General features: G+C 35.2%; 1 protein-coding gene across 1 annotated transcript in view; it reads right to left on the bottom strand.

Annotated features, from left to right (window-relative positions):
• DOK6 (docking protein 6) overlaps positions 1-21,636 on the bottom strand; it is a 161,581-nt gene that overhangs the window by 131,334 nt on the left and 8,611 nt on the right. The window contains exon 2 of the mRNA XM_014535891.1: positions 13,269-13,383. The gene's annotated coding sequence lies outside the window, so the exon portion shown is untranslated. The remainder of the gene's footprint in view (positions 1-13,268; positions 13,384-21,636) is intronic.

Genomic DNA, 21,636 nt, shown 5'->3' with positions numbered 1-21,636 from the left:
CTCTTAGTTATGTGTTAGGTAGATTTTACCACCTTTTCCATTCGCAAGAAAACTTCCCTGAATATAATGTATTAAGTGTCCACAATAATTATTACAATGTTTAAGACCGTGGTCAGCAAACTGCGGCTCGCGAGCCACATGCGGCTCTTTGGCCCCTTGAGTGTGGCTCTTCCTAAGCCTTAGGAGTACCCTAATTAAGTTAATAACAATGTACCTACCTATAGAGTTTAAGTTTAAAAAACTTGGCTCTCAAAAGAAATTTCAATCGTTGTACTGTTGATATTTGGCTCTGTTGACTAATGAGTTTGCCGACCACTAGTTTAAGCAAAGTATTGTGGGAACAGGGAAATGGTGATTCCAACTCAAATGTGTTTATTTTGCTTTCATGTGATTTAGGAGAGGTGGAGGTGGACAAGAGCAGTTACTTTTTCTCTTCCCAGTCGGGTATACCAGCATAAATTCTTATATTCCTCACATTCCAGTCTCAAGGTCAATATTATTTTTTAAAGTTTTTACATTTGTATCCCTTAACTCATAATCATACTTTTTTATGCCTACCAGTTGCTCAAATCTCTAAATCACAATTTTCTTGGTGTCATTCTACAATTTCCAGTCAATGCCTGCAAGCTCTATTATCTAAGGAGGCCGAGGTGACCTGCATTCAATCTAATTTGCTGCTGACATCTGCCTCACTATTTAAAAACAAATTCAGTTCAATTTAGTGAACCATGGCTATATTGTTAGAAGTCGTGCATTTAAAGACAGGAAAATACAGCTTAAAGCAAGTGGCAACAGGGCACTTAAACACAAAACCCTAGCGCTTATTTCACAGCATTTCAGTGACACACTGAAGGAAAATGCTTTAGGCTGCAGACTAAGAGACAGCTTTGTGATTTATTCTGCCTAAGAAATTATAGTTATCGAAACAAATAAATCCTGCAGATGTCACTATGATGGGCTTCTATAATACAAAGCTCGAATTCGCAGGAGACAGAAGTTATCAAACTGTGGACTTAAATATAATTCTCTAGCCTCTGTTTTCTCTCCTTGGAGAGCTGGAGAAAGTCATAAAAATAAGGCAATGGGGCTTATAAGCTAATAAGAAGGTGCATGCCTGGGAAACATAACCAGAAACGACTGCCTTTGAAAAGGAAATGGGGTTTTCTATGTGGACTCTCTTAGGATGGTATCGGGAGCAGTGGGTATTGTGTGTCTCTAAATCTTCTGAAATAGAAAACCTCAAAAGGGAAATTAATGCCTAATCTGTTATTGTTCTTGAGTATTTACAAGTTCTAAAAATAGATTACTGTATTTCTTTGTAAAAACTACATCCTCCCAAGAAGCCAGCACAAGAAGTAGATTAGGATGAACTTTCAGTCATATTATTTTAAATATACATTAAGGTCATCTTCTCTCTTTCAACACACGTGATCAGTAACTATTGTTTTGTGTGTGAATCTACTGTGTGCAAGGCACCATCTTTGTTATGGAAGAATTAACTATTTCCCATAAGAAAACTTTTCAAATAATCAAAGTTAACATCTTTCATTAAAACTATTTTCCCACATTCTAATCTCAGCCCAGCACCTCTTGTCTTTCCAGTTTACTCCATTAAGTATCTTAATTCCAACACTCTTTGAACTCCATCAAGACCACCAATCCATTACCATATATGATTCTACCATATATTCAAACTTAATCATCCCTTGATGTCCTCACTCCTGTCCTTATCCAGTTTAAACTACTGTCAACCATTAAAACCATTTCCAGGCACACCACATCAATCCTGGACTTGCTCCCTCACTTCCTCATAGTCACTTGCCAAATCTTCCTAAAACAAGACTGGAAAATATATACATTCCTAAACACTCTAAACAGTTTTTTTAAAAAAAGAAAGAAAAAGAAGAAGAAGAAGATAGATCAGTACAAAATTTTAGAAATGAGAATGTGTATACAAATGAAAGGAATAAGCTCTGGTCACTGCGTACGTGATGACCAATTTTAGTACTTTCTCTAATTACCCTTTGAAAGATGTCAAGACCAAAGTTTTTGCAAGGAAGGTCACCTGCTTCCAAACACACCACTAAAAAGTGAGGAGCCAGCCTTTGAACCCAGGCAGTCGCTGCCTGTTCAGGAGGAGAGGAATCTGAAAGTCAGGATGATGTGGACAGTGCTCCAGGAAAGGGACATGACCAGAATGCGTTCAGGTAGACTTAGAATGCCTACGTGGCCATAAAGCTTGCAGAGTGCTCCTTGGAAATGTCTGCTGCTACAATGGTTTCAAAAGCAACGTGAAACTAGGATTTCATTTGTTTTTGAACTGTTCTAGAGCTTAAAATCAGGAACACTTGGACATTTTTTTCTTTTTGCATGAACACTGACAATATCCTCAGGCCAGAGCCTGTCTAGGAAAGTATAAAAAATTCACAGACCTGTCTTGACTGTGAATACAGTTGTGGAAATCCTACATATGACAGAAAAATGAATTTAAAAGTCTATTCAGGATAATGCTGCCATGTGCCGAACTGGAGTTAACTCGAAATAAAAATGGTGATAATACAGGGTGAGGCAAAAGTAGGTTTATCGTTGTGGATATGCAAAACACATATTATTCTTTTCTTATTATTTATTAATTACTAGCATTATTTTCCATATGAACAATTGTAAACCTACTTTTGCCCCACCCTCTATTAACTGTCATTTGTCAAATATGTAATATATGCTGGGTTTTGTTCCTTTGATATTACATTTTTATTATAAACCCATGCAGTGAAATTGTTACTGGCCCTGTTTACAGAGGAGGAATCCCTGAGGACTTGAACTCAGACGTCTGGCTCCAGAGTATGTGTCTGACCATGACTTTGCAGGAAATCTGTTAAAATAGTTCATTCTATTAATTGTTTACAGGAAAATAACATGTAATTGGATGCTGATGGATGCCAACTTTGAGTGAGTAAACATATTTTAAGAATACTGTATAACTTATTGCCCTGGCCATTGTGGCCCAGTTGGTTGGGTGTCGTCCCATGCACCAAAAAGTTGCCAGTTGATTCCAAGGCAGGACACATGCCCAGGTTGCAGGTTCTAGGCCCCATAGGGAATGTGCAGGCAGCCAATCAATGTTTCATTCTCCCATCAATGTCTCTCTCTGCCTCTCCCTTTTCTTTTAAAAAGAATATAACAGCTATCAGAAATACAGTATGGTATAACCCTGTAACAACATAAAGTGAATGAACTAGCACCATGTTTAACAAGTAGAAGTTCACTAATATGACAATAAGGAAAAATGGTGACTTGCCAAAGAATGGGGTATGGAATACATTTATGTAAATTTCAATATTACATAAAACACCCCCTATCATTTTCAGAAATAAATATGAATCACAAATGTTTACTAAATACAAACATGCAAAGCATTATAATGTAATTCTAGGGACTGATATAATTGTAGCAAAAGCACTCATCTCATATTTTTACTGTACTTGATTCATTTAATTCTTAAAGTGATTGGTAATTCACAGGGTGTTTGTAATACTATTATTTAGATTGTTATCTATGTATATTTTAATATGACATAAAATAATAAAACAATGCATGCTAATTAAGTAACTTTTAATTAGAAGAAATAAAGGGGATTTCATTGATATTTGCTCACAAAGGCAAAGTCATTGATGTGAATTTTCAGTGTGTTCTGTTTTATGACACAAATATTTGTGTGTGCGTGCATGTATGTGTGTGTGTGCTTGCATGTTAAAAATACTGGACTTTTATGGTATATTTTGTGAACAGCATTTTTCACTTAATCTGCATCTTTTCAAGTTGATAAACACAATTTCAGTCATCAGTTTTTTAAATCAATGACAAGCCAATGAACGATTTAGCTCATTAATTTTTCTATTGTATAGAAGGCACTACAACAATTATCCTTGTACATAATTGGTCTATTTTATCACCTTCACCCTTGGTGCTTGTTTGCTTATGACTTTGATCATCTCTGCCAACAAACCCCTATTTCAGAAGGTACACATGGGAATCCCGAGAGGCAGGTGCTGCTGAAGGAGAATTGTCATTTCTGTGTCAGTTTAGCAGTGGTTCTCAACCTTCTGGCCCTTTAAATACAGTTCCTCATGTTGTGACCCAACCATAAAATTATTTTCATTGCTACTTCATAACGGCAATGTTGCTACTGTTATGAATCATAATGTAAATATCTGATATGCAGGATGATCTTAGGTGACCCCTGTGAAAGGGTCGTTCGACCGCCAAAGGGGTCGCGACCCACAGGTTGAGAACCGCTGGTTTAGAGAAACCCCTGGGCTTGTGATATCTGGGATCATGCAGGTAGTTAATGGCACAGAATGTCAGTGGGCAGGTGTAGGATTGAGGTTGTTCCAGAAGCCTTGCCTACAAGAGAAAGTTCTCTAGTCATTCTTCTTTGCTGGCACGTGAATATTTTTCTTTAATAATTTCTTACTGACATCTCGTAGTTCTCTTTCCCCACCTTGTGGAAGCCATAGCATTGTCTCCTGCCCAGCAGTCACAGCTATGAAGATGCACCCATATTCCACGTTCATTACAGAGACGAGCCCAGGCTCCAGCTCTGTTCACTTGAGCTCTAGTTCATTCCTCTTGAAAACTTTTAGCTTTCATTTTAGCTTTCTGTGGCACCTCCTTTCTTTCTTGTAGGCTAAACTATGCATTTAAATGTTGCACTTTACTTAGTACTTATTTCTAAGTACTTTCAGGACATAAAGTCGGTCTTATTATTAGAGTCAGAAAGAACATGTAATTTGTAGTTTAAAAAGAAAGAACTTGAACTCGCCCCATGTGTGTTCATAACAAAGTCCAAACTCCTGAACCCCTGTCTCAGCTATTTTCATTTTTCACCTGCTCCCCAAACTACTTTAAAAACACAAGGAATTTCACAATTTCTGATTTGCATTTACACATGGAATTCCTTTTTCTCTCCACCTTTCTGTTGAAACTCATTCAAAGCCCTCCACAAATGATATATTTTAAATAAAAACTAATTTGGAAGAGCCCTGTATTAGTAGTGGGACTGTCATAATAAATTATCACAAACTGGGTGGTTTAAAACAGCAGAAATGATTCCCTCACAGCTCTGAGGGCAAGGAGATGGAAATCAATGTGCCAGCAGTCCCTGAGCCAGAACTGCCCAGGCCTCTCCTGGCTTCTGAGGAGGTCAGCAGTCCTGGGCTTCCTTGATAGTAGCTCCATCTCTCCAGTCTCTGCCTCTGTCTTCACAGAACTTTCTTCCCTCTGTTTCCTTCATGCCTCTGTTCAAAATTTTCCTTTCCATTCTCTTATAAAGATACTAGTCACTGGATGGATTTAGGGAGATCCTAATTAACCACTACTCCATCTTGACTTGATTGCAACTCCAAACATCCTATTTCCAAATAAAGTAACAAAGGTAGGGTGGTAAATTCTTTTGGGGGAGGGGCACAATTCAATCCACTACAAAATCTTTTTATTGCAAAACCTTGTTTTGTGCTACCGCAGGACTTGTCACTATAACCTCTTCCTACTCTGTTTACAGTGAACCTTTTACAAATATATGGACACGTAACGGACAAGTTGGCAAAAAAATAAATTCAGTCTTGAGGCCTATTGCACTATTGGATAGTAACTGTCTAAAACATTTTTAGAAAGTTTAAATTAAAAACACTTTTTTTAGTTTACTGAGATGAGTTGCCACTTAAAAAACATACTCAAATTTTAAGTCTTCCTTCAACACTTCAAATAAAAGTTTTATTTCCCCATAAAAATATTCAAACTCTATTTCTGCATTAGGATTTCAAAAAGCCTGGCACCCAATTATGCACGGTTTGATTTCTTACAGCAGTTCTGTATAACGGAATAGCATATGGTATAATTTTAGAGTGACACATCAAAGGTAATTTCTTTATGGAAATTCTGAAAGTAAAGCAAAAGTACATTTTCTTAATATACAGGAATTAGGAATGACAAGGACGCCTCCCTATCAAACCATTTTCCATCTGACATCCATGGATGTTAATTGTTCATAAAACTTGAAAAACACTTTGTAAATTCTTGCACATCTAGTAGTTCCTTCTAAAAGTACTTTCTGGAGCTTGATTGATTTGGGGGATCTACTTGGTTGGCTCAGAGGAAGGGCATGAGAGTTAGCCAATGCTTTACTGTATGACATGATGGGCAGAGAACGCAGAGGCAGCCCAGCCAGAAGGGCAGCGTACTGGAGGTGAGAATGGGTGATGGGAAGACAGAGTGCTGACACAGGCCATGAACTAGACTTTATTCTCAAACCATCAATTTCTAGAGTTTATCCGTCTTTCCTGAGTGATCAAACAAGGATACATCAGTATTATACAAGTCTCACTTAATTGTACATACTTAATTTAATTGTTAATCAGGTTATATATTTTCCTCTAACAGTGAAAATATATAACCTGATTGGAACCTTTGTTTCCAACATCCCAAATCAAAGAAGCTCTTTTAGGGATGATGCACAGTCACATTCAACGTAAGTGGAATCAACTCACCTCAGCCACAATTTGGGTGCCTGAGCAGGAACTGAATCTCCCAGACCATCTCACTCACCTCCAAGGCACTTTAGCGCCTAGACACCGCAAGGTAATCAAGTCTTATCAAATTTTGCTCCCCTCAGTTCTGTCTCTGATTTGTTTATCATGGCAACCTGACAATTGTGCCCAGATTTCCCCAAATTAATTTAATCTTTTCATGAGAGGGTGCACCTAAAGGTTTGGTATTTTTATTCAATGGGTGTATGCGAAGAGCATTAAAAATTTAAAATCTCATTACACTGTCAATGCCATACAGTGTTTCACTTCCTCTGAAGAAATAACTTCAAAATCCCAACACATTTCAGATCACATAAGGCCACTAGATTCTGTTGTTGTTTTTTTAATGATTTCTTCCAAATCTCTTAGCAGGATAGCTAAGAACCAGATGGTCATAAACCAGCAACTATTCCACAGTGACTGAGTCAGCTGGAAAGACAAGTTGTTCCAACTTAATTCCAGTTGTCTTTTGTACTGAACAATCAGTAAACAGAAACGTCTCCCATTATCCCCAAAGCAAATTGACTGCTCACGAAACTGCTGGACTGACATCACTCGACACTGAAGTATGATGTTTATCTGCAGACCATGTGACTCTGAGCAGCAGTGAATATTTTACCTAATGTCACACCCTAATTTAACTTCTTAAAAACAGTACAATGGATTTCCTCCTTTGTACTGCATGTAAACTAGTTGTTATTTGGGTTACATAAACTATTCTTTAACAATCTGAGTCATATTTGATTATACAAGTAAACAATCATTCAAATCTATCAGTTGTTTTACTGGCCCACTTCTATCAAATTAGCTGTATTACCACAAACAAAAAAGTTCTATAATCTGGGGTGAGTACCTGAAGTATAGAACCTTTAAATTAGGGACCCTTCCTTCATTCTTAGGCATAAATTAAGTCCTTTCAAAATTAAATAATCCACATGGTTCATAAGATTTACTAATCAGGGAATAGGGATTTTTGTTTTGTTTTGTTTTTTTTCCTTCATTCTTAGGCATAAATTAAGTCCTTTCAAAATTAAATAATCCACATGGTTCATAGGATTTCCTAATCAGGGAATAGGGATTTTTTTAAACATAAACTATTCTTTAACAATCTGAGTCATATTTGATTATACAAGTAAACAATCATTCAAATCTATCAGTTGTTTTACTGGCCCACTTCTATCAAATTAGCTGTATTACCACAAACAAAAAAGTTCTATAATCTGGGGTGAGTACCTGAAGTATAGAACCTTTAAATTAGGGACCCTTCCTTCATTCTTAGGCATAAATTAAGTCCTTTCAAAATTAAATAATCCACATGGTTCATAAGATTTACTAATCAGGGAATAGGGATTTTTGTTTTGTTTTGTTTTTTTAAATCAAATAAAAAGCACTTTGGGTGAAACAATACACACACATATTATAAAACAACAACTATTTCTTTGTAAAAAGAGAATGATAAATATATAACTATAACAAAACTTAATATAATATTCATGGACAGCAATTGTACTTCACATTAGATCAATAATGGATTACTGCTAGTGTCTAAATCTTTAACAAAGATGCATAGCAAGTTCATTTCTAATGTCTATAGGTTCTATGTCACAGGTGGGAACAAACACAGGTTTTGAAATTGCATATATAATAAAAATGCTAATTAAAGTAAAGGCTTCAGTGCATGCCTATTACTTTTCATTTTGAATTCAGGACGAATTTTTGGCTAAATCTTTTTTGGACTTATTTGTAGTTGGAAAAATTATGTGAAGCCTGAGAGGCAGAAAACCTTAGAGCAGCGGTTCTCAACCTGTGGGTCACGACCCCTTTGGGGGTCGAACGACCCTTTCACAGGGGTCGCCCAAGACCATCCTGCATATCAGATATTTACATTACGATTCATAACAGTAGCAACATTACAGTTATGAAGTAGCAACGAAAATAATTTTATGGTTGGGTCACAACATGAGGAACTGTATTTAAAGGGCCAGAAGGTTGAGAACCACTGGCTTAGAGGATCCTCTGGTGGGAAAATGCTTTCTTATAACAACTAGTAATAATATTATAAAATAGAAAGTAACTTATTGACTAACACACAATTAATGGGGAAGTGAGGTTATTTAGAAAATAATATTCCCTCAGAAATGAAGATATAGAATTTATGAAATATAATAATAAACTAAAATGTGATACACTTATACCCAGGTATTTCAGGTACAAAGCAATATTTATGCAAGACTTAAAAATAATTATGAATGTATAAGTATATTAAGATTTTGGTTTCTCCCCAAATATTTTTCATATTTAATGTGAGGAGTTTATTAATTCTATAACTTTGCCATTACAGATTTCAAATGGAAGAAAGTATAATAATATTTTCATTACATTAGAGAATAAATTCAATGTTTCAAATAATTTTTTAGGAAATTAACCAGGTTGCTCAGATTTCAAATACTTCTTGCCCTCTTATTTGGAGATAAGTTTTTGGGTTTCATATAATGACAAAGACAGACACTCTTGAGCTCTTTGTTCACTTTAGAAGTCTCTATTACCCGAACTCTGAGTTTCCAACATCTAAGCCATTGGCTCCTTCTTTTACTAGACATTAATTTGAGATTTAACATACTTAAAAAATACCAAAAAAAAACCCAAACCCAAAACCCAAAAATCCAAACAAAAGTCCAGGGCTCTCTTTTGAGAGAATAGCCAAAAATGCAGAACTTCTCACTTGTATTCAACTATGTTTTATTTTTTTAATTTTTAGTTATTGATTTTTCAGGGGAGAGAGAAAGAGAGAGAGAGAGAGAGAGAGAGAGAATTTGTTGCTCCACTTATTTATGCATTCATAGGTTCATTACTGCATATGCCCTGACCAGGGCATATATTATTGTATAGGCAACCTTGGTATATCTGAACAATGCCCTAACCAACTGAGCTACCCAGCCAGGGCTTCAACTATGTTGTACTCATAGAATCATTCTAACAGACTTGGTGGGCCATGGCAATTAATGGTTGCATGCACACTTACAAAATCACAAACATGCACATGTGTTCACACGTGCGCACGCAGCACTGGTCATTTGCTCTCACCCCTCACCATCACAAACACAGAATAATCTATTATTTGGAAATTTTAAAAAATTTTCTCATGGTGCTACCCAATTAGTCTCTAAAATTTGTTTTGGAAAAACAACAACTATTTCTTTGTAAAAAGAGAATGATAAATATATAACTATAACAAAACTTAAATATAAATTTTACTAATTCATGAATTCATCAAGCCAACAAGTTCTTATTAGCACTGTGGTGCTGGGAACTCCAGGGTCATGTCTTAATTGCACTTAATATCTGACAGAGTAGAGAGATTTTGAACAGGGGACATGAAGTCCAAGTTCAGGATGTAGTGGGAGCATAGAGCTGAAGTACTCAGATGAGGGGCAGGAAGCATGAGGAACCTCCGCTGAAAATGGGAGGAAAGGAGATGGTTGGGTGAGGTTCATGTGCTGCGTAGATCAATAGTTTGTTCCTTCTGATTGCTGAGGAGTTCTTCATGGTATGAGTGCACCCCAGTTAGTTGAAGGACATGAGGGTTCTTTCCAGTTTGGCATTATTATGAAAAAAGCTACTGTGAACATTTTTGTACAATGTAGGTGTGTGTGTGTGTGTGTGTGTGTGTGTGTGTGTGTGTACATAAGTTTTATTTTTTTTTCTGAGATAAATGTCCAAGAGTGCAATTGTTGGATTCTGTGATAATTACATGTTTAATTTTATAAGAAGCTGCCAACCATTTTCCAGAATGGCTATAGCATTTTACATTCCCACCTGCAAAATACAAGTGATCCAGTTTCTCCAAAACCTCACAAGCATTTGGTGGTGTTACTATTTTTTTTTTAATTTTAGCCATTCTGATAGGTGCATATTAATATCTCATTGTCATTTTAATTACCTTTTCACTGATGACTAACTAAAAATATTGGATACATTCATATGCACATTCATGTATGCACAGTCTCATGTAAATAGGATAGTTTATATGCTGGGTATTTTCTTCTGTTCATTTTATTTTTTTTACTTCTCCCATTTTGCTTGTCTTTTCCCCCCATCTTCATTTTCCATCCATCTCATTATCATCTTCCCTTACCTGGTAATGCTTGTTAAAACACTCCCATTCTCTCTCTCATTTATTTTACAAAATGTGATTATTCAGTATGTACATTGCTAGTTGTTTTGTTTGAAGAACTCAACTTCATAGAAATGTCTTCATGTTAATTGGCTTAATTAGAATTCTTTTTAGTGATTGCATATTATTTTAGGATAAGAATATATCATAGTTTGTTCAACTATTTCCTTTATAAACACTCACTGGTTTCGAATTTTGTTGTTGTTACACATAATGTGCGTAAACCTACACCCTCATGTGCTGGTACAATTTTCTATATGGGATATGCTCCAAAGAGGTTCACTGGGTCAAGGGTATGCATAGTAATTTCATAATAGTTGCCAGTTTTCTTGGCAAAAATAATTGAAACAACTCCCATTCCCACGAGCCATTAGGAGGCTACACTTTTACCTGTGTTTGCATTAGAAATAAATGCCAGAACTCCGTCTAATCTGGGCTTGAATCTTCTTGCTATTTTGACATCCCTGACTGCTTTATAGTCTGAGTTTTATAATTTGCAAGAAAAAGATATTCAAATTCCTTTTTGTGTTCCAAGTCCTTTCTTTTATTCCATTGGCATGTGCCATGAAGACTTTTTTAAAAATCATGCCATTGTTTCTTAAACATAATTTGTCACTAGCTTCAAGCACACTGTTATAGCTGCACATAAAGTGTGGTTTTAACTAAAGAAATAATACTTTCACGTAAATCATAATTTAAACCAGCATTCTTCTGTATTTATTATATTCAGGTCTAGCTTTAGCCTCACTCTTCAGAAATTCTTATCTTGGAAATTAAGGCCATTCTCTTTGAACAAAGAGCCCTTCATTTCTCAAAAAGTCTTACATGAACCATGAAACTACCACTGCTGCCAAAAAATAAAATAAATAAATTTTAAAAAGGTTTCAACTTCAGACTTGTGGGTTACAACTCAGCCTGTATTTCTGGATTATGTCAGACCATAATTCAATATCGTTCTTATCTGAAATAATCTCCTCCAGTGTGGCCTATGTCTCCACAACAGGGCTCAGTACCATTTCAAAAATGGAAAACAGTACTGAAAATTGAAGCTTGAGACATATCACCAGTGGTGAAAGTTATTCTATATCTTTTTTGGAAAACCAGTTTTCTGATTGTCATTGGTTTTAATATGAGACATTATTTCAGAACTCAGAAAAAGTGAGGTGGTTATAGACAATTTGAAGATAGTTTTAAGGAGGCACAAATACATGTGGATATTAAGATATGATCTTGGCAAGGTTGGGACAGGTTCTAGTACAGAATGGGGATTTCTCTGACCAGTTAGCAGACTTCTGTGCAACTCCAAAAAGTCTATTTTAAATTATGAAATGAAGTCAGATGACGAGTGAAGAAAAGTATAGTGGAAGGAATAAGGCATTCAAGGAAAGAGGAACACTTTGATAGATGCTCATTGTTCAGTAAAATTGAAATACATGTAGGTGAGGAGATGTGAGCAATTTGATCTAGGCAAAGTGACATTATTGGTTTTAGAATAACATAACCTGGTATTATTTATTCCTATAAACTTTAACTATACATAAAAAGTTTATTTTTTATTTTAAATTTTAAAATATATTTTTATTGATTTCAGAGAGGAAGAGAGAGGGAGTGAGAGAGACAGAAACATCAATGATGAGAATCAGTGATTGGCTGCCTCCTGCATGCCCTCTACTAGGGATTGAGCCCACAACCTGGGCACATGCTTTTGACAGGAATCAAACCTGGGACCCTTCAGTCCGCAGGCTGATGCTCTATCCACTGAGCCAAATTGGCTAGGGCAGTGTTTATTTTTTTAAAGTACTCAATAAAGTTTCTCCTAAACACTTAGCTATTATTTTAAATTTATATTTTTCAAAGTCTGACTGCTTTTTGCTCCTATCCATTATAAAATGAATGCACCATTTTGTTATGCAAAATGTTTAAAAAATGATAACAAGACAACTAATATATTACATAGCACAGGAATTGCAAAATGAAAAATACTGCAAGTTCAAAGTAGAAACTGCCTGTGTCTCGATACTTTATAAATTGGGATGCTCAAATTCAACCTGAAAGATATTTACTTGTACAGTGGGAATCCATGAAAGCAACCAATTGCTCAAAGTTCTACCTTGAAGGGGCTGGGACAGGCCGAGCCACGCCACACTTTCTGCAAGGCAGCATGATTATGGCCATACCAAATGCCTTCAGCTGCCACCGGCAAGAACCAGAATACAAGTCATAACCTTGCCCTAACGACATCTCCCAGGCACTGTTTACTTAATTCTCCAAGCTTGGATGGAAACCTTAAGAGTACTCCGACCACCTCGGAGCAAAATCCAGACACAGACAGATAACAAAGAAGCACCAAAAACGCCTGTAAGAATCACTATGCCGAGCTTCTCACTAAAATCTTCTGGGATGCATTCTCACCACAATAAGCCACCCTATTCATCGATGTATCTTAATCCATCTGGGCCTCAGAAGCAGCTCAGTTTCCTCAAGCTGCAGACGGGGCTGTAATTGCTTACCTGACTCGCAGGCAAATGTCTTGGAGGTTTCATCATGAAAGATAATTGCCACCGCATGCTTCTTTGTCTCTCGAGGCAGCCTGGTTATATTTTTGATGTTGTGCAGTTCCGTTACCTTGAAAGAGAAATATTTTTAATTTAGTGTACTATAGGCTGTATACCAGCGTGCTTAAACAAAATGATCTCTTACCCCCATTTCCTGTGGATAGCTGTACTCCTTTCTAATTAACTGCAGCCAAAACCAATACAGAACAGAGCAAAACGTCTTCTATTATGTCCTCAATTTTGGCCATTGTTAGATGAATTTTGATACAATCTAAAATTATATAGACGAATAGCTCCGTGAAAGCTAGGACTCTGTGCTTTTATTAAAATTGTATCCTCTGCAGTGTGATGATTGTTGGGGGGAGGTGGGCAAGTGGAGGTGGAAGAGGGCATAAGGGGGATAAATGGTGATGAAAAAAATTAAATTAAAATATGGTATCTTCTGCAAACAATAGCAGTCGTGGCACAAGGAGATTCACAATAATTTTTTGTTAAATATTGATTGGATTTAATATCTCACCTCTCTCCCACCCATCGTGCAAGTTGCTGGTAGGACTATTGTCAGAAGGCAACTGACACCTGTTGACTGGCAGACAAAATCATTAAAATTTTGGTGTCAACATAAGCGATGGATGTAATTCTGAGAAAAATGCACATTGTGTTCAATTTTACCTTCACTTTTTTGATGCTTTTCCTTTGTTTATATAGGTCTGATAGCCTAACCTGCATTATTTTCCTCCTAACAACAAAAAAGCTCTTTTAACATTTCTTGCAAGCCAGGTGTATTGGCAACAAATTCTCTGACTTTTATTTGTCTGATAAAGTCTTAAATTTGCTTCCCTGTTGAATGATAATTTTGCAGGGTACAGAATTTTAGGTTGGAGGGCTTTCCTTTCTCATAATATTAAATATTTCTCTCAACTTTCTTCTTTCTTGAATGATTTCTGAGGGGACGATGGATGTAATTTCTTTGTTCCTCTATAGGTAAGATATTTTTTTCCTCTCTGGCTTCTTTCAGGAATTTTTTTCTTTATTTTCCATAGCTATAAAATAATATGCCTAGGTATAGTAGTTGTTGTTATTGTTTTTATTATTATTATTATTATTATTATTATTGACATTTATCCTGCTTGGTGTTCATTGGGCTTCCTGAATCTGTAATTTTGTGTCTGACATTAATTTGGGGGAAACTATCAATCATTATTATTTCAAATATTTCTTCTGTTACCTTTTCTCCTTCTGGTATTCCCATTAGGCATGGATCACACCTCTTATAGTTGTCCCATAATCCTTGGATATTCTGTTTGTTTTTTGTCTTTAGGTTTGGAGATTGCTATTGAGATGTCTTCAAGCTCATAGATTCTTTCTTCAACCATGTCTGGTGTACTTATAAGTTCATAAAAGGCATTCTTCATTTTTGATACATTGTTTTTTATCTTTTTTTCTTTTTGGCTTTTTGTTGTGATTTTCATCTCTCTTCTAAAACTGCCCACCTGCTCTTATATGCTATCTATTTTATCTGTTGGAGCCCTTAGCATATTAATCATAGTTGCTCTAAATTCCTGGTCTGATAATTCCAATATCCCAGCCATGTCTAGTTCTGAGACTTGTTCTGTCTCTTCAAAATGTGTTTTTCATCTTTTGGTATGCCTTGTCATTTTTTTCTTGAGAGCCAAATATGATGTACTTGGTAAGAGAAATTGCTGCAAGTAGGCCTTTTGTAATGTGGTGGTGAGGTGTGTGGGGAAGGAGGAGCATTCTACAGCCCTATGATTAGGTGTCAGTGTTTAGTGAGCCTGTGACTCTGGAATGTGGACTTAACAAGTGTTCCTCAGTCATCCCAAACCTTAGGAGGGAGAGAATAGCTAGAGTGGACAGGCCTGGGTATTTCCTTTGTCTTTGAAATACCTGATCACTGCTCAGTGTTTTCACTTTTTCACACAGCCTTTACCTTCCTAGGAAGGATTTTGTTGAAGGGAAAAGACTTAATTCCACTCATGACTCACAATGCCATCCTAGAAGCACTATCAATCACTAACTAGTGTTCAGAATGCACAAAAATGTACAGATATATTTCATATTTTAAAAATGTTGGTCCTCCATAATTGAAGATGATGTCTCCAATGTTGATTACAACATGGTAGTATACAAAGAGTTAAGATTATCAATACATGGCCAAAAATTGGAACCATGTCATGTAAAATAATATCTGTAAAATATAACTATGTTGCTACATTTTTAAGAGCTTGATATTGTCACATTTCCTTCTAAAATCTGTAATGACCTAGACTTCTAGCCTCATAAAATAATAAGCCCATTACTCAGGGTTGCTGTGTAGGCTGTCTGGAGGAGTTCTTTCCTCTCTCAAAATGAATTTACAGTTTTGTCACATTGCTGTAAAGTTAATTTCAATATATCCTTTGTTTATATTTGTTTTTCTCTCTACTTGTAATTATCTCATCATATAAACATGCAAAATTAAATGGCAAGATGAATGCTTTAATATACATATGTATATATGAAATACATATATATACATATGTGCATTTATACATATACTATGTGTATTTACATACATATACTATATATATATATATTTCCTATCTATCTATCTATCTATCTATCTATCTATCTATCTATCTATCAGAAAGTACTCACTTCCCTTACAGGAAAGAAAATTTAGACACCAATATCTGAGGATTAATACCCTGGAGAGAAAGATGAGAATGCTTTTTTGGAACAATGACTCACATACAGTATTATATTTAAAGTACATTAAAGCATGTTCTCAAATAAAGTTAAACTCCTGAATTTTTAAATGATTTGATAATTGACTCAAGTAACGTTTAAGCCAAATTTTGTTCTAACATAGTAAATTGAAGCTATATTTGAAAAAGATATTATTTTCAAGCGTTATTAATTTTAATTAAACAAAGGATCTTACCAAAATTAAGTAGAGTCTAAAAGCAGTGAAGATTTTGTGTTCCTTAAGAATTTATGTCAGGAGAGTATAAAAGTGATCCACTGCTACATAAGATACATTGTATGTCATATCTAGTTGTACAAAAGAATATAAAAACATTTATTCTGCTCGAGGGCCTTTTTCAAGCATCTTTATTTACAATATAAAAAATATTAGAACATATATTATGGATTCCATCTTTTTGTTTTCTCCTACTAAAAACCAAGAAAACAAACTAATAGGTAGCTTATCCATATGCAGCCAGCACTAGAGCTTCTCTAACTTCTGAGCCTTGGGCAATCTGACAGATGATGTAGTTCAAACAAAGTGTTTGCTCTTCCGTAAAATTTACATTTAGAAATGCAGACAACCTCTTCAAGCACACACTGTTACACTGGTTTCCAGAACAGTGCTAAGCTTTCTGTTGATGATCATTCGTGTGATGCCACCCACTTCAGTGTGCTCTAAGACATGTTAAAGAGATGTCAGGAAATCGTGCTCATAAGGAGCATAAAATTCTACTTCTCACCTGTCTTGGTTAGGAAGTTCAAGTGTTACACTAGATTATAAAATGTTTTAAAATCATACCAGCAGGTTCTCTAAGGACTTTATATATCTTTGGAACTGTCCCTCTTCAATTCAACATATACTTAAAAAAACATTTTGAATCATACCAATCGAGGTCAAAATCTTATATATTTTGATCTCCTATCCTCACCTTTTACTCTCAGTACTATATGGATTTACCATCTAGAAGGAAACTATTTTCATAGATGAGGACAACTTTTAAAATGATGTTTCTTTATGTTTTCAAATAAAAATGTTATTAGTCTAAAACCAGTCAATGTGACATAAAAATCATTACCAATATTTACCAAGACTATGAAACCTATAGTATTTCAATATATATGTCAATTAGTGTATTATTTAATAATGTAATATGTACTTCTGAAATGTTGACTTTTCACATGGTTATAAAGGCACAAAATATTAATTAAAGTTTATTAAAAGCATTAAAATAAATACTTTAAATAAATATAAAATTAACAGAATTTAAATGAAGGAAACATTAGTTGAAAATTATTCAGGTTGTTTATATCTAAGTCAAGAAATACCATAATTAACAATTACTGAGGTCTAATGAGTTGATACAGTTAAAACCAAAATATAAATATACCTAGGTAATGACTTTGCTAACTGGTACAATTTAAATTTTTTTCAAGGAGCAATCTCTAAGGAATTCATGGTCTGAAAGTCAAATTGTTCAAAGATGAAAACACATAAACACATAACCTTTTCCCATAGGATTTCATAATGTATAAATCACGGTGATAAACCCTATGATAGAGTTAAAAACAGAGCTGAAGAAGCATATAGGGAGAAGACCTGTTGAGACATTCTTTGGAGATACTTCAGGTTCCATTTCAGATCACCACAATAATGAGACTATCTTCATAAAGGGAGTCACACATTTTTTTCTTCAAGTTATGTTTACCTTAAAGAGATGTATGCAATATTATGCCTTAAAAATGCACATACTTTAATTAAAATACTTTATTGCTAAAAAATACTAACCATCATCTGAACCTCTGTGAGTCATTATCTGCTGGTGCAGTGGTTCTCAACCTTCTGGCCCTTTAAATACAGTTCCTCATGTTGTGACCCCCAACCATAAAATTATTTTCATTGCTACTTCATAACTGTAATTTTGCTACTGTTATGAATCATAATGTAAATATCTGATATGCAGGATGGTCTTAGGCGACCCCTGTGAAAGGGTCATTCGACCCCCAAAGGGGTCGTGACCCACAGGGTGAATGGTCTTGCCTTGATGTTGATTGTTGCTGACTGAGCAAGGTGGTGGTTGCTAAAGATTGGGGTGCCAGTGTTATTTTAAGATAACAATGGCATTTGCTGCATCGATCAACTTTTTTTTACCCACTTCATTCAAAATTGGAGTAAATCCTCTCAAACCTTCTTTCTGCTTTATCAGCTAAATTTATGAAATATTCTAAATCCTTTGTTGTCATCTTTACCAGGAGTAGATGCCATTTCAAGAAGCCACTTTCTTTTTTCACTCATTAGAAGCAACTTCTCATCCATTAGTTTTATCATGAAATTGCAGTAATTTTGTCACATCTTTAGGCTCCTCTTTCAATTCTAGTTCTCTTGCTATTCCCACCACACCTGCAGTTATTTCCTCCACCGAAGTCTTGAACTCCTCTAAGTCATCCATGAAGGTTGGAATCCACTTTTTCCAAACCCTGCTAATGTTGATATTTTTACCTCTTCCATGAATGCCTCTTAATAGCATCTAGAATGGTGAATTCTTTTCAGAAAGTTTTCAATTTACTTTAACTAGATCAGTGATGGCGAACCTATGACACGCATGTCAGAGGTGACACGCGAACTCATTTTTTTGGTTGGTTTTTCTTTGTTAAATGGCATTTAAATATATAAAATAAATATCAAAAATATAAATCTTTGTTTTACTATGGTTGCAAATATCAAAAAATTTCTATATGTGACACGGCACCAGAGTTAAGTTAAGGTTTTTCAAAATGCTGACACGCGGAGCTCAAAAGGTTCACCATCACTGGCCTAGATCTATGGGTTGCAGAAAGGATGTTGTGTTATCAGGCATAAAATCAACATTAATCTTACACATCTCCAGCAGAGCTCTTGGGTGACCAGGTGCATTGTAAATGAGCAGTAATATTTTGAAAGGATTTTTTTTCTTTTTCTGAGCATTAGGTCACAGCAGTGGGCTTAAAATATTCAGTAAGCCATGTTGTAAACAGATGTATTGTCATCTAGGCTTTGTTGTTCCATTTATAGAGCACAAGCAGAGTAGATTTAGCATAATTCATAGGCCTTAGGATTCTTGCAATGGTAAATGAACACTGGCTTCATCTTTAAAGTCACCAGGTGTCTTTTGAGGCTCTGAAGCCAGGCATTGCCTTCTCTCTAGCTGTGAAAGTCCTAGATGGTCTTTTTCCAATATAAGGCTGTTTCGCCTACATTGAAAATCTGTTGTTTAGTGTAGCCACCTTCATTAACTATCTTAGCTAGAGCCTCTGGATAACCTGCTACAGTTTCCAGCTCAGAACTGGATGCTTCACCTTGCACTTTAATGTTACAGAGATGATGTCTCACCTTAAACCTCATGAGCCAACCTTTGCTAACTTCAAACATTTCTTCTGCAGCTTCCTCAACGCTCTCTCTGCCTTCATAGAACTGAAGAGAGTTAGGGCCTTGCTCTGGATGAGGCTTTAACTTAAGGGAATGTTGTGGCTGGTTTGATCTAGTCAGACCACTAAATTGTTTTCTATATCAGCTATTAAGCTGTTTGGCTTTCTTATCATCTGTGTGTTCATTGGAGTAGCATTTTTAATTTTCTTCAAGAAATTTTCCTTTGCATCCACAACTTGGTTAACTGTTTGGCTCAAGAGGTTTAGTACAAGAGATTTAGAGGACTGTCTTGGCTTCTACCATGCCTTCCTCTCTAAGCTTAATCAGTCCCAGATTTCATTAAAATAAGAGACATGTGACTCTTCCTTTCACTTGGACACATAAAGGCCATTATAGGGTTATTAATTGGCCTAATTTCAATATTGTCCTGTCTTAGGGATTAGAGAGACCAGAGGAGAGGAAGAGAGATGGGGGAATGGCTGGTTGGTAAAGTCAGAACACATAATATTTATGGATTAAGTCACCATTTTTATGGACACACTTTGTGGTGCCCCAAAATAACTACAATAGAAACATCAAAGATCACTAATCATAGTCCTGGCCAGGTAGTTCAGTTGGTTAGAGCATCGTCTCAATATGCCAAGGTTGTGGGTTCAATCCCCAGTCAGGGCACATATAAGAATCAACCAATGAATACATAAATAAGTGGAACAACAAATCAATGTTTTTCTCTCTCTTTCCTTTCCTCTCTCCCTTTCTCTCTCTAAAATCAATCATTTAAAAGGGGCAATAAACAAAGAAATCTTTTAAAAAGATCACTGATCACCATAACAAATATAATAATAATAATAATAATAAACTTTAAAATATTGAGAATTATTAAAATGTGACACAGAGACATGAAGTGGACAAATGCTGTTGGAAAAATGGCACCAATAGACTTGCTCGATACAGGGTTGCCACAAACTTTCAATTTGTAAAATATACAATATCTGTGAAGCACATTAAAGTGAAGCGAAATGAGGTATGTCTGTATTTCTGCAGCCAGTTCGTGAACATGGCCCTGGACTTTAAAACATAACAAAAATGTATATATAAACAGCTTCCAAGTCTTACTCTCCTGCTGCACTTTGCGGATTATATCTTTTAGTGGTGATCACCATAAGAAATATTATAACTTATACATTATTCAATATTTATTTAGTTATGTGCTTAAAATTTAATAAACTCATTTTATAACATAAATAACATTTTAAAATAAAAATTTCCCAAATAGGTGAAAAGTGGCAACATTTTTACATTTTTGCAAAACTCTTAATGTGTGGCTTAAAAAAGTCAGTTTGATACTTATATCTTCTGAATTCAATCTGTTATGACATATAGTTTTAAGTACATACAGAAAATAAGGCCTCATACAGACACCAAGTTGTAAAAGGCAAGAATAATTTAAAAGCATTTTCAGTTAACTATGGTTATTCCTTGGTTCTATCTCCAAATTTGACAAATGTTTTCTTAAAGGTCATTGCCTTGGGGAGTCTGACATCACATCAGACAATTTTTATACTCTGTTACATTAAAATCCATGAGTCTATTTTCAACTTTGTTTGTTGGGATAATATTGGTTTACTAATTTATAAAGATCTTACAAATGTTGACATATTTCATTATCAATATAAAAATATACATTAATATCACCTTTTGGTTTCCATAGAAAAATCTGTAGCTTTTGAGAAGTAGTCAAGCTCAAGAATGCAGACACAAGTTTCCTGTATTTTAATTTTCACTTGAAAATTTAAAATTTACTTTGTTAATAAATACTGTGTTTTTCCCCCTTGAAGACAGGCTCATTTAGTTCATATATGAGAGGATGTCTGACAAATACCAAAGTATGAATGACCATAGTTTGTCAAACACCCTCTTATTAAAACAGGTGTTCTTTGAAAAAAATTAGCTATTTTGCTTGTAACTTCAGCAATCACACAAATGTACCTTCTGGAGATAGCCACTGCCTGTTAGTATGTAGCAAGAGAGTTTTAGGTGTTCCTACCATGGTTTTCCAATAGCATATTAAAAAGATGTACTTAAGAATTTAGATTTAATAAAATTAAAAATTTTTATTGCTTCATCAAAGTCATTCTTAAGTAAAATGAAAATAAAATCAGCATATAT

Source organism: Myotis brandtii, unplaced genomic scaffold (assembly GCF_000412655.1).
Source record: "Myotis brandtii unplaced genomic scaffold, ASM41265v1 scaffold154, whole genome shotgun sequence".
NCBI lineage: Eukaryota > Metazoa > Chordata > Mammalia > Chiroptera > Vespertilionidae > Myotis > Myotis brandtii.
This window is presented reverse-complemented; position numbering and strand designations above follow the sequence as displayed.